The sequence below is a fragment of the Zea mays genome, chromosome 4 (genome assembly GCF_902167145.1).
Source record: "Zea mays cultivar B73 chromosome 4, Zm-B73-REFERENCE-NAM-5.0, whole genome shotgun sequence".
In the NCBI taxonomy this organism is placed as follows: domain Eukaryota; kingdom Viridiplantae; phylum Streptophyta; class Magnoliopsida; order Poales; family Poaceae; genus Zea; species Zea mays.
In genome coordinates this window covers 195,028,250-195,052,870 of record NC_050099.1, presented here as the reverse complement: position 1 = coordinate 195,052,870, position 24,621 = coordinate 195,028,250, and positions in this window count along the sequence as shown.

The following is a 24,621-nucleotide window of genomic DNA, read 5'->3' as shown; positions in this document are numbered from 1 at the left end:
GAGCAACGGCTATATCGGCGCCAACGGCTACCTGCAACGCATTAAATGCGCGCGCTGCGCGCGCAGAAGTCAGGCACGCCCATACTGGCGCACCGGACAATAAACAGGACATGTCCGGTGTGCACCGGACATCCAGGCGGGCCCAGAAGTCAGAAGCTCCAACGGTCAGAATCCAACGACATTGGTGACGTGGCTGGGGCACCGGACATGTCCGGTGTGCACCGGACTGTCCGGTGCGCCATCGAACAGACAGCCTCCACCAACGGTCAAGTTTGGTGGTTGGGGCTATAAATACCCCAACCACCCCCACATTCAAGGCATCCAAGTTTTCCACTTCTCAACCACTTACAAGAGCTAGGCATTCAATTCTAGACACACCAAAGAGATCAAATCCTCTCCAATTCCACACAAGGCTTTAGTGATTAGCGAGAGAGATTTGTCGTGTTCTTTTGAGCTGTTGCGCTTGGATTGCTTCTTTTCTTTCTCACTTGTTCTTGTGATCAAAACTCCATTGTAATCAAGGCAAGAGGCACCAATTGTGTGGTGGCCCTTGCAGGGAAGTTTTGTTCCCGGCTTTGATTTGAGAAGAGAAGCTCACTAGGTTCGAGGGACCGTTTGAGAGAGGGAAGGGTTGAAAGAGACCCGGCCTTTGTGGCCTCCTCAACGGGGAGTAGGTTTGCGAGAACCGAACCTCGGTAAAACAAATCCGCGTGTCACACTCTTCATTTTGCTTGCGATTTGTTTTGCGCCCTCTCTCGTGGACTCGTCTTTATTTCTAACGCTAACCCGGCTTGTAGTTGTGTTTATATTTGTAAATTTCAGTTTCGCCCTATTCACCCCCCCTCTAGGCGACTATCAGTGTGTAGCATCATGAATCTTATCCTCTGGCTCTTGCATCTGTCTGAAGGCCTTAGCAAATATAATATCCGCTGCACTGCCTGTATCAACCAGAACATTGTGGACCAGAAATTCTTTGATAACACAAGAAATAACCATAGCATCGTTGTGAGGGTAATCCTTGAGCTGAAGGTCCTCTTGGGAGAAGGTAATTGGGATGTGGGACCATCTTGACTTGATGAAGGGTCCTTGCACCCCGACATGTTGTACCCTTCTCTGTGCCTCATTATTCTGCTTCTTGTTGGCTGGCTCTGAACATGAACCGCCTGTTATCGGGAGTACCAGCTTCGGAGTCGAAGCAGCTCCAGCTTGGTTGTTGAACGAAGCCATCAGCTCAAAAAAGTGGAAGTGAGTTCACCGGAGGTGGGCGCCAATGTTGGGAACTTGTTCTCAAATGCTATGAATCAAGAACAAGGCAACATAAAATGTTAAATAATAATGCCCTTCGCCCATTGAAGCATTAACTCCCCGAGGATTTAATGATCTTCGGACGAAGGCCACGGGCAGGCTACCACGAAGGTCATACCTTCGTGATCAGACATAAAACAATGTGAAATAAAATATAAAATATTAAACATTATAGAAAGATCTTATTGAAAACAAATAACATTATTCACATATTTTATAATATGAACCTAAATATTAAAACATAATATTCAGGTACGTATGTACCTTCGTCTTGACAGAAAATAATAATTCCAGCGTAATGCGTTAGCGATTACAGGATTGCGTGAACAGTGCAGGGGTACTGTTCACCTATTTATAGGCACAGGACGGAGCCATCATTACTATCCATCAACATCACTATTCATCGTTACTATTCATCAACACTATTCGCCATCATTACTATTCATTGTTACTATTCATCGACACTATTCATCATCGCTACTATTCATCGATCATTCGATCACCCCAAATTTCAACTACTCATCCATGCTATCCAGTCCACCTAAGACCAGCCATACTCATATTCCAGTCATATGAACTCCGGTGACTATGATTTTCCTTCCAGTAGGGAACTTCCCATCTGGTCACCCATCCTAGGTTTCTCCAAGTTGAGCACGCTTAACTTTGAGATTCCTTCGAACCAGGCTTCCAAAATCCGATTCCAATAATTCTTGTTTCTAAATTCTTATCGAATTATTCCCTATCCAACCATGTCATCCCTTAAGCATGGTTCATGTTCCAGAAAACTCCCAAAATACTCTTGTCCCATATTCTTCCTATAACTCTCCTGTTCATACTAAGTCAGACGATTCATTTGTCACTATTCTCACCAATAGTGAACTTCACTGTGCTACACCACATACACCCAGCTACCCTCTCCCTCTCCACACACACTCAACACCCTCAACCAAGGCAAACACCCCACCCACTTAGTTACTCTGCTCTGCCGGCTACACGCATAGTGTCGCTTCGCCTCCAGTTCACCCTCCTGGTAAGCACCTCCGCTCCACCACTAGTAGTATCTCAACACCACATGACACAGATTCTACTCAAGACTCTACCCATTCATATATCGCTATTCTAACCACTATACTAAATATTTATTGGTATACTTGCTGGTTTGTATGTTTGCTTATTCATGTTGCATAGTTATCGGAGCGTTCGTGTCGTCTCGTGGAGGCCAGATCTGCAAGTCTACGCCAGACAGTGGAGCTAGAAGACAGTTCGGCGAGCTCCCCTTCCCCCTTCGCCGGATAAGCACGACAAGCTCACTAGATCCCTTTGATGCATAAATTACCTATGATTTTCAACCACAACCCTCAGCCTGTTATTTTATGCATGATATGATTTTGAGACAAGTTATTATGGCCACCCAGCCGCTTGCCGCAATCAATCCTTGATATATTTGTTACAAATGATTTGAGAAAAGGTGTGAGTTTTCAAAAGAAAATGCTTTTCAAAATGTGTATGATGAAGGGTTTTCACCCTTATCACCTTTGAGTAGGGATGATCAGGGACTCCCTGGTTTAGGGGAGGGCCTAAGGTGATGGCTCAGCTGGTTTAGGTGTGAGCCGAAGGATTGTCCCCTCACATAAGGACCGGTTTGTCATCCTTCACTACTTGTACTCATGATAAGTACAACCACTCGAGACTGTATGGGCAGTCACTCAATCTGAACTCGTACGGTCCAAACCCCAGGGTTATGAAGGCTGGGGAGCACCGGGAGGACAAGGAGGGGGAATGTTTTGTCCGATTTGGACATGGCGGTGGCCTGACTCCTTCCGGTATAACCATTAAGGTGGGGACGTGCGAAGAAAGAAAGAGATTCGGCATTCAGGTCTCACGACGGTGAGTTCGCAGAAACCGGACTAGTGGGTAAAGTGCACCCCTCTGCGTAGAGTTCAAACCTATTCGAATAGTCTGTGTCCACAGGAATGGACGAGTCTGGTGTGGTATGAAAATTAGTATTTTGTTTTCCAAAAATAAAAGGGTGCGTTTGAGAAAAGTGGTTTTTTAAAAGGTCCGGTGGTTTAGCCGTGAGCTATGATGGACGGGAAGTCCAGTAGCTGTTTTTGAAAATGAAAACCAGTGGGAAACTGCTAAGATACCTGGATGGTTTAGTCCAGGGGATTTTATTCTATATTGAAAAACTTCCTGCTCCTTTGGGAGAGGATGCGCTTTGAAAAATACAAAATGTTTTACAAAACAACCCTGCATAAAATATAACTGTTTCTGCAAAATATCCTGAGCTCCACATATTCCATGCATTATATCTGATTTCCCCATTCCGCGGGTGAAGGTGGGCTGCTGAGTACGTTTGTACTCACCCTTGATTATTTGTTGTTTTTAAGAAAAAGGAGATTGGGTAAGAGTTACGACTGTTCCCAACCTTGCCTGTGGCTGTTGGACCACTGATTTGCTTTGCTGCGTATATCGGGCTACTTCAGCCCCACTCTGATGATATGTCCCGAGTTGTGGACCAACTCTTAAAGTTGATCGCCACCTTTATAGGTTTGTCTCATTTAAGCAGATTTGTAATCATTTGATGTATAAATGTGTTTACTAGCCTCCTGGACTAGTAATTATATCACATTTGAGTCCTAGAGGACCGGGACGCTTCAACCTCGGTCGGCCCTTGGTGAGTCCCCACCGTGTCTGTCCTCCCTCCCTCTATGTTATGCACTAGCGAATTGTAGGATGGTGTACCTAAGTCCCTGGGTCCGCTGGCCGGCCATGGTGCCGCCGTTGCGCGCCGGGTACCGAGTCCTGCACTCGATGTCGACCAAAATTGGTTGGGGGATTGAGTTTAGGGAGGCATCAATTTTGTGAGGTGCGAGTTAATTGGTAAAGGGTACTCGGGTTGGACGGATTCGAAACCCCAGTGGGCTCGCTGCCGTGCGGTGGGGCGCGCCGCCGTGCCTCGGCTGGAGGTAGGTGACATTATGGTTATCGTCCGCTGTTTGATGGACGGTGTAGATCGGTCTGGGAGATCACCAATCGTAGGGGCAATCCGATCCGTTGATCGGGCATCCGAGGGCTAAAAACCGTGCGCTGGTATATAATAACGAAGATCTAATTGAAAGGGAAATAGGGTAAAACCTTTTCCTAAATGATTTTGGTGGTTGAATTGCCCAACACAAATTGTTGGACTAACTAGTTTGCTCTAGATTATAAGTTCTACAGGTGCAAAAGGTTCAACACAAACCAATAAAAAGGTCCAAGATAGGGTTCAAGAGAAAGGAGCAAAAGAAATCGAAGGCTGCCCTGGTCTGGCGCACCGGACTGTTCGGTGTGCCACCGGACAGTGTCCGGTGCACCAGGGAGATCAACTCTGAACTGCTCAGCTTCGGGTTTTTGGAGAGCCACTCCGCTATAATTCACCGGACTGTCCGGTGTAGCACCAGACTATCCGGTGTGCCATGCGGAGCAACGGCTACTGCGCCAACGGTCGTCTGCAAAAGTAAACAGTGAACGTGAACAGTGCGCGGACAGCGCGCAGAGTCAGAGCAGGCGCCAGAAAGCGCACCGAATAGTGAACAGTACCTATCCGGTGCACCACCGGACTGTCCGGTGGCCCAGGCTGACAGAGCTCCAACGGTCGAACCCTAACAGTCGGGTGACGTGGCTGGCGCACCGGACTGTCCGGTGGCGCACCAGACTGTCCGGTGCGCCCATCAACAACAGCCCAACCCCAACGGTTGGTTTGGTGGTTGGGGCTATAAATACCCCCAACCACCACCACTTCAATGCATCCAAGTTTTCAGCCATTGCATTCAATACAAGAGCTCTAGACTTCACTCCAAGACACAAACAAGAGATCAAATCCTCTCCCAAGTCCAAGATCACTCCAAACATTTAGTGACTAGTGAGAGAGAGATATTTGTGTTCATTTGAGTTCTTATCGCTTGGATAGCTTTTCTTCTTCCCCATTCTTGTTCTCAAGACACTTGTAATCAAAGCAAGAGACACCAATTGTGTGGTGGTCCTTGTGGGGTCTAAGTGACCCATTTGATTGAGGAGAAAAGCTCACTCGGTCTAGGTGACCGTTTGAGAGAGGGTAAGGGTTGAAAGAGACCCGGTCTTTGTGACCACCTCAAGAGGGAGTAGGTTTGCAAGAACCGAACCTCGGTAAAACAAATCACTGTGTCACTCGCTTCATTTGCTTGTGATTTGTTTTCACCCTCTCTTTCGGACTCGACTTTATTTCTAACGCTAACCTCGGCTTGTAGTTGTGCTTAAAGTTTATAAATTTCAGATTTGCCTATTCACTCCCCCTCTAGGCGACTTTCAATTGGTATTAGAGCCTGGTACTTCATTAGAGTCTAATCACTCAAAGTGATGTCAGGAGCATCCGCCAAGAGGGAGATTGGGACCGGCGGCGACAAGTCCGCAAGCTCGGGGAGAACCCACTCAAGGGAGTTCGGCCACAAGCACAAGGAGGAATCCTCTTCCTCCATGAAGACACAACGGAAAGGTGACAAGAAGAAGAAGATGAAGAAAGTGGTCTACTACGAGACCGACTCTTCGTCACCTTCCACCTCCGGCTCCGAATCGGCATTCGCCACTTATAAGCGCCATGAGCGCAAGAAGTATAGTAAGATGCCCCTCCGCTATCCTCGCATTTCCAAATGCACTCCATTACTTTCCGTCCCATTAGGCAAACCACCGGTTTTTTACGGTGAAGATTATTCTACGTGGAGTGATAAAATGAGGCATCACCTAACCTCACTCCACAAAAGCATATGGGATATTGTTGATGAAAGTCACCCAGGGGGGTGAATAGGCAAATCTGAAATTTATAAACTTTAAGCACAACTACAAGTCGGGGTTAGCATTAGAAATAAAGTCGAGTCCGAAAGAGAGGGCAAAAACAAATCACAAGCAAATAAAGCGGATGACACGGTGATTTGTTTTACCGAGGTTCGGTTTTTGCAAACCTACTCCTCGTTGAGGTGGTCACAAAGATCGGGTCTCTTTCAACCCTTTCCCTCTCTCAAACGGTCACTTAGACCGAGTGAGCTTTTCTCCTCAATCAATTGGGACACTTAGTCCCCTACAAGGACCACCACACAATTGGTGTCTCTTGCTTTGATTACAAATGTCTTGGGAACAATTTGCGTCTCTTGCTTTGATTACAGTAACCGAATAGAATCCCAAGTTCAGCCCCCTCGCCACCGACGAGTCGCGCGCGGATTCGTGCTATCGCCGCCGTGATTCATGCTCAGATTAGTTGGATAGCTTCGGGGGTCAGTAAATATCACGCCGTGGAAACACTCTAGCCATTATTTTACTCCGGCCACCATACCCGAGCAGACCACGGCTGATTCGGGTGAGTTCGCCGGAGACAGCCGCTTCACGGCCTTGCGCCACGTGCCTTGGCACATTCATCACATCGCCGTGACTCACATTAGTCGTCCGTTCATCGCCGGGGAGCTTGCCACGGTGAAAGCCACTAAGCTTGCGCGCCAGTAACCTTCTTCCCCTTCGGCCGCCAGCACATCTTCGTGAAATTGGACGCCACCGTCCCCAGAGCCTATAAATTACCGCTTTCGTTCGCTCCGCTATGTAGTTGTGCAGCCAGTGAAGCAACCCGTGCCTAGAATCATCCACTAGAACTCCCCAATTTGTGATTTCCCCCAAATCACTCAAGAACACCGAGCAGTTTGACCTCGCCGTGGCCAGCGCGTCTCAGGTCCTCTCATACCCTCTGCCCTTCCGTTTTAGCGTTCTTGTGTGCCCCTGATACTCCCCGACCAACTCGATTGAGCTAAGCTATCTTAGATCGCCGGGAACGCGGTTGACTGTCCGTCTTACCCGCTGTCACCGTGGACAGACCGTGTTAAAGCCCCATTGATGAAATTAGTTGAGGGGAAACACTCATTGAGGCTGGAATTAGGTTTAGACCGAAGAAGAGCACCGATCATTGAGTAATTCGACCGGTATGCGCTTGCTGAAACTCGACTCCCCACCGTTCACCGTCGTGGACTGGGAATTGTGAAGAGAGAAAAGCGCAGGGGTGTTTTTGTAAGGTGTCAGTGAGACAGAGGAATAGCGCTGTGACCTTTTTCCTGTTATTCAAATCATCAGGGACTTATTCGCAAAGCCGACAGCGTAGGCGCACGCGGGCGCGCTTCTGCCTGTTGTTGGGCCGGCTTGGGCCAATTCCAGCCCAGCACTGTAGAGTATTCTTCTTTTTTCCTTTTCTACCAGAGCTAAAGAAATTCTAGAAAATTACAGAAAAATGCTAAAAATACCAAACCAATTTTTCTAGACTTTAATTTCCTATAGTATTTAATAAAAATAGTTTCATGATTTTTAGCTCCAGTAGGGAATTTTGGGGTATTTTAAACAGTTAAAATATATACTTCTGGAATTTTATAGAGTAATTTATAATCCCAAAATTCACCAAACTTTTTAGGTAACATTTAAATAATATTTAGAAGCCTTGGGTAACGTTTGGAATGATTTGGACCATGTTTTATACTTACAACCCAAAACCCTAGTCCCCGTGCCCTATGAACTTCACTATAGACTCTGAAAACCCTAGTTTCTCGGAGATCCGTGAAGGAAAGTTATATTCAAGACATTAGATAATAAACTTTTATTATCTTTGCATCTTCATGAGCATTACATGAGCATTCATTATTATATTTGGCTATATTTAGAAAACGAGGAGGAAGTAGAAGTCGAAGAAGCAAGAACTTCACCACCACCACCTGAAGAACCTCAGGCAGGCAACTGCTTTTATTTTGATATCTGCGGAGCAGAGCCTGATTCACTTGTAACACAAGGCAAGCCCCGGTGCATTTGCCACCTCCTTGTTCCTTTTTTAAATCTTTATCACTTGCTTGATGCATTAGGTGATAGGAGTTGTGTGCTAAACCAATTCCTGCATTTCCTTCCTTGAATTTGATTACTTCTCCTTAAGTCCCTGTTTTACAAAAGGTTTTTCTTATGCTTAGCTTTGCTCTAGAAAAACAAAATATTTTGTTTTCACAAAAGATGATGCTTCAAAGTGGGTGGGATGTTTTCGAAAATAAAACTTGATGGTGGATCCATCATGGCCATGATGGGTTCAACATCGAAAAAGATGTACCTCTGCCAGGTACCAAACTTTGGGTTGAAATGATAAAGCTGAGACCGGGCGGGTGACTTGCACGAGAAGAGAGTCTCGGTGTAGTGTCTTTGTCTGAGTCGATTAAGGACCGTGTCGATGTAGGCCTACTGACCGAGGACCCTTTAACTGGTCACATGCCTCGTCATGGGTAAGCTTTGCCTCAGGCAGACTAATACCAGAATAAGATAACACGCAATGGGAGTGGAGAGATGGTGAGAGTAGCGTGTACCCTCCGTGGCAAGAGGCTAGACGGTGGTGTATCTGTGCTCTGGGTTGGCGTGAACCTGATCTGGTCTTAAGAACCCCTGTGGCAAGAGGCTGGACAGTGGTGTATCTGTGCAAGGGTTAAGTGCTACATATGTCGTGTGATTGGAGATCCTCAGCTGAGTATAATCGATTCGGATCGCCGTAACTTCGCGGACATGAAGACTTGGTCATTGACTTACACGTAGCGTTCTAGTGAATAAGAAGGGTTGATAAGAAATTGGCTAGTATAGGTCAAGTGATTGAACTAGGGTAGAAAGAATTCTAGATACATGTAACTTTACCTAAACTGACAAGTAAAACTGGATTTTTAAGGATCTACTATTAGTAAGCATTTCTGCAAATAGAGTCATTGATTATTGATAAGCCTCACCTTGACTCCCTTAAAGCCAGCATATCCTTGAGAGTCTTTTATTTTGACGGGTAAGACTTGCGAAAGTACACTTCGTACTTAGGGCTTTGTCCCATGTTGTTTTAGGTGAAGAAGCAGCAAACTTTTGTTGCTTCTGTTCCAAGGTGGTACCAAAAGAAGAGAATCAAGACTAAAGCTGCGGGAGGAAAGGTCCTCCGTTAAGAAAAACTTTTACTGTTTATTCGGGAGGGGTTTTTGCCTCCCAGGTTATGTAATAATAATACTCTGCACTCATATATTTTGTTCTGGTCTGTAACTATATAACTATGCCTTACTTTTTAATAAAGTAAGTTATTGTAACTGCTTCCGCATTTTCGTACCTTTGATGTATTGTAATGTCTGCGTTACGGGTGAAACGCTCTTGGGGAAGGTAAGGAATTCAGATACCGAACTTGTCAAAGTGATCAGGTGCACCTGCAGGGTTGTCGGAGGTCCGTTGGACAAGGACAACTGCAGGTGGGCCTAATGACTTGGGAGGTTCTGTCACATCCGGTGCACCAGACCAGCGCAGCCTTCGGTTGGTTTTGCTCTTTTCTATTTGAACCCTTTCTTGGACTTTTTATTGGTTTGTTTTGAACCTTTGGCACCTGTAGAACTTATAATCTAGAGCAAATTAGTTAGTCCAATTATTTGTGTTGGGCAATTCAACCACCAAAATCATTTAGGAAAAAGGTTTGACCCTATTTCCCTTTCAATCTCCCCCTTTTTGGTGATTGATGCCAACACAAACCAAAGCAAATATATAAGTGCAGAATTGAACTAGTTTGCATAAGGTAAGTGCAAAGGTTGCTTGGAATTCAACCAATTTACATTTTATAAGATATGCATGGATTGTTTTCTTTTATTTTGACATTTTGGACCATACTTGCACCACATGTTTTGTTTTTGCAAAATATTTTTGGAAATTCTTTTTCAAAGTATTTTTGCAAAATAGTCAAAGGTATATGAGTAAGATTTCGAGAAGCATTTTCAAGATTTGAAATTTTCTCCCCCTGTTTCAAATGCTTTTCCTTTGACTAAACAAAACTCCCCCTTGATGACATTCTCCTCTTAGTGTTCAAGAGGGTTTTAGATACCAATTTTGAAATATATCACAAATACAATACCAATTGAAAACAACATTTAAAGCTTAGTCTTGTTTCGAAAAATTTTGAAATTGGCGTGGTGGTGCGGTCCTTTTGCTTTGGGCTAATATCCTCTCCCCTTTGGCATTAATCGCCAAAAACAGAGTCTTTTAGAGCCCTTTTCAAACTCTCTCCCCCTTCGGCAAACAATATATGAGTGAAGGATTATACCAAAGTTGGAGAGCGATGCGGAGTGACGGCGACAGAGAACTAATACGATGGAGTGGAGTGGAAGCCTTGTCGTCGCCGAAGACTCCATTTCCCTTTCAATCTATGACTTAGCATAAAATACACTTGAAAACCACGTTAGTCATAGCACATGAAAGAGATATGATCAAAGGTATGCAAATTAGCTATGTGTGCAAAGTATCAATAAAAGTTCCTAGAATCAAGAATGTTTAGCTCAATCCTAAGTTTGGTAAAGGTTTTCTCATCTAGTGGTTTGGTAAAGATATCGGCTAATTGTTATTTGGTGCTAACATAAGCAATCTCGATATCCCCCTTTTGTTGGTGATCCCTCAAAAAGTGATACCAAATGGCTATGTGCCTAGTGCGGCTGTGCTCAACGGGATTATCCACCATGCAGATTGCACTCTCATTATCACATAGGAGATGGACTTTGGTTAATTTGTAGCCATAGTCCCTAAGGGTTTGCCTCATCCAAAGCAATTGCGCGCAACAATGGCCTGCAGCAATGTACTCGGCTTCGGCGGTAGAAAGAGCTACTGAATTTTGTTTCTTTGAAGCCCAAGACACCAGGGATCTTCCCAAGAACTGACAAGTCCCTGATGTGCTCTTCCTATCAATCTTACACCCTGCCCAATCAGCATCTAAATATCCTATTAAATCAAAAGTGGATCCCCTGGGGTAACAAAGACCAAACTTAGGTGTATGAACCAAATATCTCAAGATTCGTTTTACGGCCCTAAGGTGAACTTCCTTAGGATCGGCTTGGAATCGTGCACACATGCATTCGGAAAGCATAATATCCGGTCGAGATGCACATAAATAGAGTAAAGATCCTATCATCGACCAGTATACCTTTTGATCTACGGATTTACCTCCCGTGTCGAGGTCGAGATGTCCATTGGTTCCCATGGGTGTCTTGATGGGCTTGGCATCCTTCATTCCAAACTTGGTGAGTATGTCTTGAGTGTACTTCGTTTGGCTAATGAAGGTGCCCTCTTGGAGTTGCTTCACTTGAAATCCTAAGAAATACTTCAACTCCCCATCATAGACATCTCGAATTTTTGAATCATTATCATACTAAACTCTTCACAAGTAGATTTGTTAGTAGACCCAAATATGATATCATCAACATAAATTTGGCATACAAACAAATCATTTGCAATGGTTTTAGTAAAGAGAGTAGGATCGGCTTTGCCGACTTTGAAGCCATTAGTGATAAGGAAATCTCTTAGGCATTCATATCATGCTCTTGGGGCTTGCTTGAGCCCATAAAGCGCCTTAGAGAGTTTATACACATGGTTAGGGTACTCACTATCTTCAAAGCCGGGAGGTTGCTCAACATAGACCTCCTCCTTGATTGGTCCATTGAGGAAGGCAATTTTCACGTCCATTTGATAGAGCTTAAAGTCATGGTAAGTAGCATAGGCAAGTAATATACGAATTGGCTCAAGCCTAGCTACGGGTGCATAGGTTTCACCGAAATCCAAACCTTCGACTTGTGAGTATCCCTTAGCAACAAGTCGGGCTTTGTTCCTTGTCACCACACCATGCTCGTCTTGCTTGTTGCGGAAGACCCACTTGGTTCCTATAACATTTTGATTAGGCCATGGAACAAGATGCCATACCTCATTCCTTGTGAAGTTGTTGAGTTCCTCTTGCATTGCCAACACCCAATCCGAATCTCTTAATGCGTCTTTCACCCTGTATGGCTCAATAGAAGACACAAAGGAGTAATGTTCACAAAAATGAGCAACACGAGATCGAGTGGTTACCCCCTTATGAATGTCATCGAGGATGGAGTTCACGGGGTGATCTCGTTGTATCGCTTGGTGGACTCTTGGGTGAGGCGGTCTTGGACCCTCATCATCTTCCTTGTCTTGATCATTAGCATCTCCCCCTTGATCATTGACCTCCTCTTGAGGTGTCTTCTCTTGATCTTCATTTTCATCATCTTGAGTTGGTGGAGATGCTTGCATGGAGGAAGATGGTTGATCTTGTGCTTGTGGAGGCTCTTCGGATTCCTTAGGACACACATCCCCAATGGACATGTTCCTTAGCGCGACGCACGAAGCCTCTTCATCATCTAGCTCATCAAGATCAACTTGCTCTACTTGAGAGCCATTAGTCTCATCAAACACAATGTCACAAGAGACTTCAACTAGTCCAGTGGACTTGTTAAAGACCCTATGTGTCCTTGTGTTTGAGTCATAACCAAGTAAAAAACATTCTACAACCTTAGGAGCAAATTTAGATTTTCTACCTCTTTTAACAAGAATAAAACATTTGCTACCAAAGACTCTAAAATATGAAACATTGCGCTTTTTACCGGTTAGGAGTTCATAGGATGTCTTCTTGAGGATTCGGTGAAGGTAGAGTCGGTTGATGGCGTAGCAAGCAGTGTTGATTGCTTCCGCCCAAAACTGGTCCGAAGTCTTGTACTCATCAAGCATGGTCCTCACCATGTCAAGTAGAGTTCTATTCTTCCTCTCCACTAAACCATTTTGTTGTGGTGTGTAGGGAGAAGAGAACTCATGCTTGATTCCCTTGTCCTCAAGAAAGCCTTCTATTTGAGAGTTCTTGAACTCCATCCCATTGTCGCTTCTAATCTTTTTTATCCTTAAGCCGAACTCATTTTGAGCCCGTCTCAATAATCCCTTTAAGGTCTCTTGGGTTTGAGATTTATCCTACAAAAAGAACACCCAAGTGAAGCGAGAATAATCATCCAGAATAATTAGACAGTAGTTACTCCAGCCGATGCTTATGTAAGCTATCGGGCCGAATAGGTCCATGTGGAGTAGCTCAAGCGGCCTATCGGTCGTCATGATGTTCTTGTGTGGATGATGAACACCAACTTGCTTCCCTGCTTGACATGCGCTACAAATCATGTCTTTCTCAAAATGAACATTGGTTAGTCCCAAGATGTGCTCTCCCTTTAAAATCTTGTGAAGATTCTTCATTCGAACGTGGGCTAGTCGGCGGTACCAGAGCCAACCCATGTTAGTCTTAGCAATTAAGCAAGTATCGAGTTCAGCTCTATTAAAATCAACTAAGTATAGCTGACCCTCTAATACTCCCTTAAATGCTACTGAATCATCACTTCTTCTAAAGACAGTAACACCTAAATCTGTAAAAAGAGAGTTGTAGACCATTTTGCATAATTGAGAAACAAAAAGCAAATTGTAATCTAAAGAATCTACAAGAAAAACATTGGAAATAGAATGGTCAGGTGATATAGCAATTTTACCAAGTCCTTTGACCAAACCTTGATTTCCATCCCCGAATGTGATAGCTCGTTGGGGATCATGGTTTTTCTCATAGGAGGAGAACATCCTTTTCTCCCTAGTCATGTGGTTTGTGCACCCGCTATCAATGATCCAACTTGAGCCCCCGGATGCATAAACCTACAAAATAAGTTTAGGCCTTGTTCTTAGGCACCCAAACGGTCTTGGGTCCTTTGACATTAAAAACAAGCACCTTGGGTACCCAAACACAAGTCTTTGAGCCCTTGTGTTTGCCCCCAACATATTTGGCAACTACTTTGCCTGATTTGTTAGTTAAAACATATGAAGCATCAAAAGTCTTAAATGAAATAATAAGCTCATTTGATGCAATAGGAGATTTCTTTTTAGGCAATTTAACATGAGTGGATTGCCTAGAGCTAGATGTCTCACTCTTATACATGAAAGCATGATGAGAGCTAGAGTGAGACTTCCTAGAATGAATTCTCCTAATTTTGTGCTCGGGATAACCAGCAGGATATAAAATGTAACCTTCGTTATCCTGAGACATGGGAGCTTTGCCCTTAACAAAGTTAGACAATTTCTTAGGGGCATTAAGCTTGACATTGTCTCCCTGTTGGAAGCCAATGCCATCCTTAATGCCTGGGCGTCTCCCACTATAGAGCATGCTTCTAGCAAATTTAAAATTTTCATTTTCTAAGTCATGCTCATTAATCTTAGCACTAAGTTGAGCTATGTGATCATTTTGTTGTTTAATTAAAATTAGGTGATCATGAATAGCATCAACATTAATATCTCTACATCTAGTGCAAATAGTAACATGCTCAATGGTAGATGTAGAGGGTTTGCAAACATTTAATTCATCAAACTTAGCATGTAAAATAGCATTCTCATTCTTAAGACTGAAAATAGAAGTATTGCAAACATTTAAATCTTTAGCCTTAGCAATTAATTTTTCATTCTCAATTTTAAGGCTAGAGAGTGATGCATTCAACTTGTCAATCTTAGTAATCAAACTAGCATTATCATTTCTAAGACTAACAATTGAATCATCACAAACATCTAACTTCTCAACCTTAGCAATTAATTTTGCATTTTCATTTCTAGGGTTTGAGATAATGTCATGGCAAGTGCTTAGCTCACTAGTCAATTTTTCACACTTCTCTACTTCCTGAGCATAAGCATTTTTAACCTTAACATGCTTCTTGTTCTCCTTAATAAGGAAGTCCTCTTGGCTATCCAAGAGTTCATCCTTCTCATGAATAGCTCCTATCAATTCATTTAGTTTTTTTTGATGCATGTTGAGGTTGGCAAAAAGGGCAAGCAAATTATCTTCAACATCACAAGAGTTATCCTCATCACTAGATGTTGCATATTTAGTGGAGGCTCTAGATTTTACCTTCTTTTTGTCGTCCTTTGCCATGAGGCACTTGTGGCCGACGTTGGGGAAGGGAAGACCCTTGTTGACGGAGATGTTGGCGGCATCCTCGTCGGAGGAGGAGTCGGTGGAGCTCTCATCGGAGTCCCATTCCCGACACATGTGGGCATCGTCGCCCTTCTTCTTGTAATAACTCTTCTTTTCTGTTCTCTTTCCCTTCTTGTCGTCGCCCCTGTCACTATCACTAGGTAATGAACATTTTGCAATGAAATGACCAGGCTTACCACACTTGTAACAAACATTCTTGGAGCGGGGCTTGTAATCCTTCCCCCTCCTTTGCTTGAGGATTTGGCGAAAGCTCTTGATGATGAGCGCCATCTCCTTGTTGTCGAGTTTGGAGGCGTCGATGGGGAGTCTACTTGGTGTAGACTCTTCTTTCTTCTCCTCCATCGCTTTGAATGCGACGGGTTGCACCTCGGGTGTGGAGGTGGCGCCTCTCTCGACGATTTGTTTGGAGCCTTTGATCATCAATTCAAAGCTCACAAACTTCCCTATAACCTCCTCGGGAGACATTAGCTTGTATCTAGGATCACCGCGAATTAATTGAACTTGTGTAGGGTTAAGAAAAACGAGTGATCTTAGAATAACCTTGACCATTTCATGGTCATCCCATTTGGTGCTCCCGAGGTTGCGCACTTGGTTCACCAAGGTCTTGAGCCGGTTGTACATGGCTTGTGGCTCCTCCCCTTGGTTGAGCATGAATCGACCGAGCTCCCCCTCGATCGTTTCCCGCTTGGTGATCTTGGTCACCTCATCTCCTTCGTGCGCGGTCTTTAGTACGAACCAAATTTCTTTGGCACTCTTCAACCCTTGCACCTTATTATACTCTTCTCGACTTAGAGAGGTGAGGAGTATAGTAGTTGCTTGGGAATTGAAGTGACGGATTTGGGCGACCTCATCCGCATCATAATCTTCATCCCCTACGGAAGGTACCTGTACTCCAAATTCAACAATGTCCCATATGCTTGTGTGGAGTGAGGTTAGGTGACACTTCATCATTTCACTCCACCTACTATAATCTTCACCATCAAAAATCGGTGGTTTGCCTAATGGGACAGAAAGTAAAGGAGTATGTTTAGAAATGCGAGGATAGCGTAGGGGGATCTTACTAAACTTCTTGCGCTCATGGCGCTTAGAAGTGATGGACGGCGTGTCGGAGCCGGAGGTGGAAGGCGACGAAGAATCGGTCTCGTAGTAGACCACTTTCTTCATTTTCTTCTTCTTGTCGCCACTCCGGTGCGACTTGACGTGGGGAGGTGATTCCTCCCTCTTCTTGTTGCCAGACTCCCCCGATGGAGCTTTCCCGTGGCTTGTGGCAGGCTTCTCGCCGGTCACCATCTCCTTCTTGGCGTGAGCTCCCGACATCACTTCGAGCGGTTAGGCTCTAATGAAGTACCGGGTTCTGATACCAATTGAAAGTCGCCTAGGGGGGGGTGAATAGGCAAATCTGAAATTTATAAGCTTTAAGCACAACTCAAGCCGGGGTTAGCGTTAGAAATAAATTCGAGTCCAAAAGAGAGGGCGAAAGCAAATCACAAGCAAATAAAGTGGATAACACGGTGATTTGTTTTACCGAGGTTCGGTTCTTGCAAACCTACTCCCCGTTGAGGTGGTCACAAAGACCGGGTCTCTTTCAACCCTTTCCCTCTCTCAAACAGTCACTTAGACCGAGTGAGCTTTTCTCCTCAATCAATTGGGACACTTAGTCCCCCACAAGGACCACCACACAATTGGTGTCTCTTGCTTTGATTACAAATGTTTTGGGAACAAGAATGGGGAAGAAGAAAAGCGATCCAAGCGCAAGAGCTCAAAGAACACGGGCAAAACTCTCTCTTCTAGTCACTAATTGCTTTGAGTGGAATTGGGACTTGGAGAGGCTTTGAGTGGAATTGGGACTTGGAGAGGCTTTGAGTGGAACACGGGCAAAACTGTCTTGTATTTAATGCACTAGCTCTTGTATTGAATGTGTTGGCTGAAAAACTTGGATGCCTTGAAGTGTGGTGGTTTGGGGGTATTTATAGCCCCAACCACCAAAGTGGCTGTTGGGGAGGCTATCTGTCGACGGGCGCACCGAATAGTCCGGTGCGCCACTGGACACTGTCCGGTGCGCCAGCCACGTCACCAAACCGTTAGGGTTCGACCGTTGGAGCTCTGACATGTGGGGCCACCGGACAGTCCGGTGGTGCACCGAACAGTCACTGTTCAATGTCCGGTGCGCCTTCTGGCGCCTGCTCTGACTCTGTGCGTGCTGTCCGCGCACTGTTCACGCACTGTTCACTTTTGCAGACGACCGTTGGCGTTGTTAGCCGTTGCTCCGCATGGCACACCGGACAGTCCGGTGCTACACCGAACAGTCCGATGAATTATAGCGGAGTGGCTTCCCAAAAACCCGAAGGTGAGAAGTTCAGATTTGATCTCCCTGGTGCACCGGACACTGTCCGGTGGGGCACCGGATAGTCCGGTGCGCCAGACCAAGGCAGCCTTCAGTTGGTTTTGCTCTTTTCTATTTGAACCCTTTCTTGGACTTTTTATTGGTTTGTGTTGAACCTTTGACACCTGTAGAACTTATAATCTAGAGCAAACTAGTTAGTCCAATTATTTGTGTTGGGCAATTCAACCACCAAAATCATTTAGGAAAAAGGTTTGACCATATTTCCCTTTTAGTTGAGTATGGAGCGCAGGTACCGAAGGAAGGGGACAAGGACTATGATTCAGAGGAGGTCGACCAAATCCTGCACTTTAACTCCCAAGCCACTACTATACTCCATGCCTCTCTAAGTCGAGAGGAGTATAATAAGGTGCAAGGGTTGAAGAGTGCCAAAGAGATTTGGGACATGCTCAAGACCGCGCACGAAGGAGATAAGGTGACCAAGATCACCAAGCGGGAAACAATCGAGGGGGAGCTCGGTCGATTCATGCTCAACCAAGGGGAGGAGCCACAAGCCATGTACAACTGGATCAAGACCTTGGTGAATCAAGTGCGCAACCTCGAGAGCACAAAATGGGATGACCATGAAATGGTCAAGGTTATTCTAAGATCACTTGTTTTTCTTAACCCTACACAAGTTCAATTAATTCGTGGTGATCCTAGATATAAGCTAATGTCTCCCGAGGAGGTTATAGGAAAGTTTGTGAGCTTTGAATTGATGATAAAAGGCTCCAAACAAATCATCGAGTGAGGCGCACCTCCACACCCAAGGTGCAACCCGTCGCATTCAAAGCGACGAAAGAGAAGAGAGAAGAGTCTACGTCAAGTAGTGTCGGCGTTTCAAGACCGGGGGGTCCCTGGGCCGACGAGTGAATGTCGTCGCGTGCCCCAGCCCAGATGGGTCGAGCGCGAGGGCGAGCGCGAAGGGGGGAGAGCGAGGCGGCCGGAGACCGGCGTGAGAGAGGTGGGAATCCCGCGGCCTTCGTGTTCGTCCCGCGCCCAGGTCGGGTGCGCTTGCAGTAGGGGGTTACAAGCGTCCACGCGGGAGAGGGAGCGGGCGGCTCCAAGCGAGCGCCTGTCTCGTCCTCGTCCCCGCGCGGCCAACCCTCTCTAAGAGGGCCCTGGTCCTTCCTTTTATAGGCGTAAGGAGAGGATCCAGGTGTACAATGGAGGGTGTAGCAGAGTGCTACGTGTCTAGCGGAGGAGAGCTAGCGCCCTAAGTACATGCCGTTGTGGCAGCCACAGAGATTTTGGCACCCAGCTGGTGTGATGTCGTGGCCATCGGAGGAGCGATGGAGCCTGGCGGAGGGACAGCTGTCGGAGCGGTTGAGTCCTTGCTGACGTCCGCTTGCTTCCGTAAGGGGGCTGAGAGCCGCCGTCGTCACAGAGTATGCGGGGCGCCATCATTGCCTATCTGGCGGAGCAGGCCAGATGGGACACCGGTCTTGTTCCCTGCGGCCCGAGTCAGCTCGGGGTAGGGTGATGATGGTGCCTCCTGTTGACGTGGCTGGCCTGCACCCTAGGTTGGGCGATGTGGAAGCTCCTCCGAAGCCGAGGTCGAGTCTGTCTTCCGTGGTCAAGGTCGAGTCCGAGCTCCTGGGTCGGGCGAGGCGGAGTTCGTCGTCTTCTGGGGCTGAGCCCGCGTCCGAGCCCTGGGTCGGGCGGAGCGGAGTTCGCCGTCTTCCGGGAATTAGGAAGAACAGCGTGAAGCCCGTGGCTCGGCTCGGCGTTGTCCTCATTCTTGCCTCTCGACCACAATCGCGGCGCTGGCCACCTGAGTGGTCGCGGCGACGTAGACCAAGAGGGCTTCTCCGGCAGCCGGAGGCACCAAGATAGGCGCCTTTGTGAGGAGCGCCTTCAGGTTTCCGAGAGCTTCCTCGGCCTCAGGGGTCCAAGTGAAGCGCTCGGCCTTCCTTAAGAGGCGGTACAGGGGTAGACCTCTTCCGCCGAGGCGTGAGATGAAGCGGCTCAGAGCCACGAGACATCCCATGACCCTCTATACGCCTTTCAAGTCTTTCAAGTCCTTGATGGGCCCCATGCTGGTGATGGCTGCGATCTTCTCCAGGTTAGCTTCGATGCCCCGCTCGGAGACGATGAACCCCAAGAGCATGCCTCGGGGCACCCCGAAGACACACTTCTCGGGATTGAGCTTGACGCCTTTCGCCTTGAGGCATCGGAATGTCACTTCAAGGTCGGAAAGGAGGTCGGAAGCTTTCCTCGTCTTGACTACGATGTCATCGACGTAGGCCTCGACCGTGCGGCCAATGTGTTCGCCGAACACATGGTTCATGCACCGCTGGTACGTCGCGCCCGCATTCCTCAAGCCGAATGGCATGGTGACATAGCAGTACATGCCGAAGGGTGTGATGAAAGAAGTCGCGAGCTGGTCGGACTCTTTCATCCTGATTTGATGATACCCTGAGTAGGCATCGAGGAAAGACAGGGTTTCGCACCCAGCAGTGGAATCCACGATTTGATCGATGCGAGGCAGAGGGTAGGGAACCTTCGTACATGCTTTGTTGAGACCAGTGTAGTCTACACACATCCGCCATTTCCCCCCTTTCTTTCTCACAAGCACAGGGTTGGCAAGCCATTCGAGATGGAATACCTCTTTGATGAACCCTGCCGCCATTAGCTTGTGGATCTCCTCGCCTATCGCTCTGCGCTTCTCCTCGTCGAATCGGCGCAGAGGCTGCTTGACGGGTCGGGCTCCGGCCCGAATATCCAGCGAGTGCTCGGCGACATCCCTCGGTATGCCGGGCATGTCCGAGGGACTCCATGCGAAGACGTCGGCATTCGCGCGGAGAAAGTCGACGAGCACTGCTTCCTATTTGGGATCGAGCCCGGAGCCGATCCGGATCTGCTTGGAGGCGTCGCCGCTGGGGTCGAGGGGGACGGCCTTGACCGTCTCCACTGGTTCGAAGTTGCCGGCATGACGTTTCACGTCTGGCACCTCCTTAGAGAGGCTTTCCAGGTCGGCAATGAGGGCCTCGGACTCGGCGAGGGCCTCGGCGTACTCCACGCACTCCAGGTCGCATTCGAACGCGTGTTTGTACGTGGGGCCGACGGTGATGACCCCGTTGGGGCCCGGCATCTTGAGCTTCAGGTAGGCGTAGTTGGGGACGGCCATGAACTTCGCGTAGCATGGCCTTCCCAGTACCGCGTGGTAGGTTCCTCGGAACCCGACCACCTCGAACGTCAGGGTCTCCCTTCGGAAGTTGGAGGGTGTTCCGAAGCAGACGGGAAGGTCGAGTTGTCCGAGGGGCTGGACGCGCTTCCCGGGAATGATCCCATGGAAGGGCGCAGCGCCTGCTCGAACGGAGGACAGATCGACACGCAGGAGCCCGAGGGTCTCGGCGTAGATGATGTTGAGGCTGCTGCCTCCGTCCATAAGGACCTTGGTGAGTCTGATGTCGCCGATGACGGGGTCGACGACGAGCGGGTATTTCCCCGGGCTCGGCACGTGGTCGGGGTGGTCGGCTTGGTCGAAGGTGATGGGCTTGTCGGACCAGTCTAGGTAGACTGGCGCCGCCACCTTCACCGAGCAGACCTCCCGGCGCTCTTGCTTGCGGTGCCGAGCCGAGGCATTCGCCGCTTGCACACCGTAGATCATGAAGCAGTCACGGACCTCGGGGAACTCTCCTGCTTTGTGATCTTCCTTCTTGTCGTCGCCGCGGGCCCTGCCACCCTCCGCGGGCGGCTCGGCCCTATGGAAGTGGCGCCGAAGCATGACGCACTCCTCAAGGGTGTGCTTGACGGGCCCCTAGTGATAGGGGCACGGCTCCTTGAGCATCTTGTCGAAGAGGTTGGCACCTCCGGGGGGTTTCCGAGGGTTCTTGTCTGCGTCGGCGGCGACAAGGTCTGCGTCGGCGGCGTCGCGTTTTGCTTGCGACTTCTTCTTGCCTTTCTTCTTGGCGCCGCGCTGAGTCGACGCCTCGGGAGCATCTTCCGATGGGCGGCCCTGGGGCTGCTTGTCCTTTTGGAAGATGGCCTCGACCGCCTCCTGGCCGGAGGCGAACTTGGTGGCGATGTCCATCAGCTCGCTTGCCCTGGTGGGGGTCTTGCAACCCAACTTGCTCACCAGGTCGCGGCAGGTGGTGCCGGCGAGGAACGCGCCGATGACATCCGAGTCGGTGATGTTGGGCAGCTCGGTGCGCTGCTTCGAGAATCGCCGGATGTAGTCCCGGAGAGACTCTCCCGGCTGCTGCCGGCAGCTTCGAAGGTCCCAGGAGTTCCCGGGGCGCACGTACGTGCCCTGGAAATTGCCGGCGAAAGCTTGGACTAGGTCGTCCCAGTTGGAGATCTGCCCCGGAGGCAGGTGCTCCAACCAGGCGCGAGCGGTGTCGGAGAGGAACAGGGGGAGGTTGCGGATGATGAGGTTGTCATCGTCCGTTCCACCCAGTTGGCAGGCCAGACGGTAGTCCGCGATCCACAATTCCGGTCTCGTCTCCCCTGAGTACTTTGTGATAGTAGTCGGAGGTCGGAACCGGGTCGGGAACGGTGCCCGTCGGATGGCCCGGCTGAAGGCCTGCGGACCGGGTGGCTCGGGCGAAGGACTCCGATCCTCCCCGCTGTCGTAGCGTCCTCCACGCTTGGGGTGGTAGCCTCGGTGCACCCTCTCGTCGAGGTGGGCCCGACGGTCACGGTGATGGTGCTCGTTGCCGAGGCGGCCCGGGGCCGCTGGCACGGTGTTGCGCGTGCGCCCGGTGTAGACCGAGGCTTCCCGCACGAATCGGGAAGTCGCGGCATGAGGTTCCGAGGGGTATCCCTGCCTTCGGGAGGCAGAGCTCTCGGCCCGTCGGACCGCAACGCCTTCCAGGAGATTCTTGAGCTCCCCCTGGATTCGCCGGCCCTCGGTGGTTGATGGCTCCGGCATCGCGCGGAGAAGCATCGCTGCTGCAGCCAGGTTCTGGCCGACCCCACTAGATGCGGGTGGTGGCCTGAACCTGACGTCGTCGGCGACGCGGTGCTGGAAGCCCTGGGGCAGATGGCGTATTTCTCCGGTCGGGGGGTTGGCCCGCCCATGCCTGCCCGACGTCCCGGCGGATCGGCTCAAGCGCTCCTGCTCCCTCGTCGAGCCTGGCCTGCACCCCGCGGATTTGCTCGAGCTGTGGGTCATGGCCCCCCGCCTGAACGGGGACCACAGCTAGCTCCTGTGGGATGTCGACACGGGGCACCGGCCTAGGGAGATCACCGTCCTCCGGCATGCCGAGATGATTGCCTTCGGAGGGACCCCCTAGATCGACGTGGAAACATTCGCGGCTTGGGCCGCAGCCCTCGTCGCCGAGGCTGCGGCTACCGTCGGAACAGTCGGAGAGGCACTAGTCACATGCGGTCATGAAGTCCCGCATGGCACTGGGGTTGCCAAGTCCAGAGAAATCCCAACATATGCTGGGCTCGTCGTCTTCCTCGGACCCAGAGGGCCCGTAGGTCGAGACGTTCGTCAGCCGGTCCCAAGGCGACCGCATGCGAAACCCCAGAGGGTTTGGACTCGCCTCTACGAGAGCGCCCGCCAAAGCGGGGTCGCTAGGCGGGTTGAGGCTGAATCCAAATGACGTGGGATGGGAATCAGTCGGTACCTCTTGGTCGACGAACGGCGATAAAGTCACGTCGGGGACTGACTGCACCGTTGTCTCAGGTACGAGGGTGACGTCCAGCAAGCTTTTCGCGAGCGCTCTGGCGTCGTCCGCTTGCTTGGGATTGGCGTGTTGAGGGGAGACGGCGCTCGTCTTCGTCTCAAGCGCGAAGTCGATACCCGGTGCGCCCCCCGTTGGGGTGTCGGCGCTGTCGACTCGCTCGACAGCCGACGAGGCGCTGCCTCCTGCTTGGCCTTGTTTGCCCCGCCTTCCCCTCCGTCGGCGGGGAAGAAGGCGGGATGAGGTCGAAGGTTGTTCTTCCACCACGCGGGGAAGACGTCGTCGATTCCGCCGCCGGCAGGCGGGCTGTCGGCCGCCATTGTCGTTGTCGCGCGGCGGTGGAAGGAGTATCATGTCATAGCCGCCGTCGAGGGACATGAACTCAAGACTCCTGAAACGGAGCACCGTCCCGGGTTGGAGAGGTTGCTGGAGACTGCCCATCTGGAGCTTGACGGGAAGGTGTTCGTCAACACGCAGCAGGCCCCTACCCTGGCGCGCCAACTGTCGGCGTTTCGAGACCGGGGGGTCCCTGGGCCGACGAGTGAATGTCGCCGCGTGCCCCAGCCCAGATGGGTCGAGCGCGAGGGCGAGCGCGAAGGGGGAGAGCGAGGCGGCCGGAGACCAGCGTGAGAGAGGTGGGAATCCCGCGGCCTTCGTGTTCGTCCCGCGCCCAGGTCGGGTGCGCTTGCAGTAGGGGGTTACAAGCGTCCACGCGGGAGAGGGAGCGGGCGGCTCCAAGCGAGCGCCTGTCTCGTCCTCGTCCCCGCGCGGCCAACCCTCTCTAAGAGGGCCCTTGTCCTTCCTTTTATAGGCGTAAGGAGAGGATCCAGGTGTACAATAGAGGGTGTAGCAGAGTGCTACGTGTCTAGCGGAGGAGAGCTAGCGCCCTAAGTACATGCCGTTGTGGCAGCCAGAGAGATTTTGGCACCCAGCTGGTGTGATGTCGTGGCCATCGGAGGAGCGATGGAGCCTGGCAGAGGGACAGCTGTCGGAGCGGTTGACACTACAAGAAACTGGTTAAAGAACGTGGGTGAAAAACCGTCGAACTTAATGTAATAAGCCGTCGAACTTACCGTAAGAACGTGGGTTTACCGACGAATATAGCCGACGGCGATTTTTGGACGAACTTAGAGAAGTAAGTTCGACGGCCCCGTCGAACTTAAGGGTAAGAACGTGGGTACCCACGTTCTTAATGTTAAGAACGTGGGTACCGTCGAACTTAACGTTAAGAACGTGCGTTGTTAAGTTCGACGGGGGCCGTCGAATTCTTTCCCATAAGTTCGACGGCACCCACGTTCTTAACCTTAAGTTCGACGGGGTCACGTGGCCGTCGAACTTATGTGTCCTGCGGACGTCTGCGCGGACTACATAATAAGTTCGACGGTACCCACGTTCTTAACATTAAGAACGTGGGTACCCACGTTCTTAAC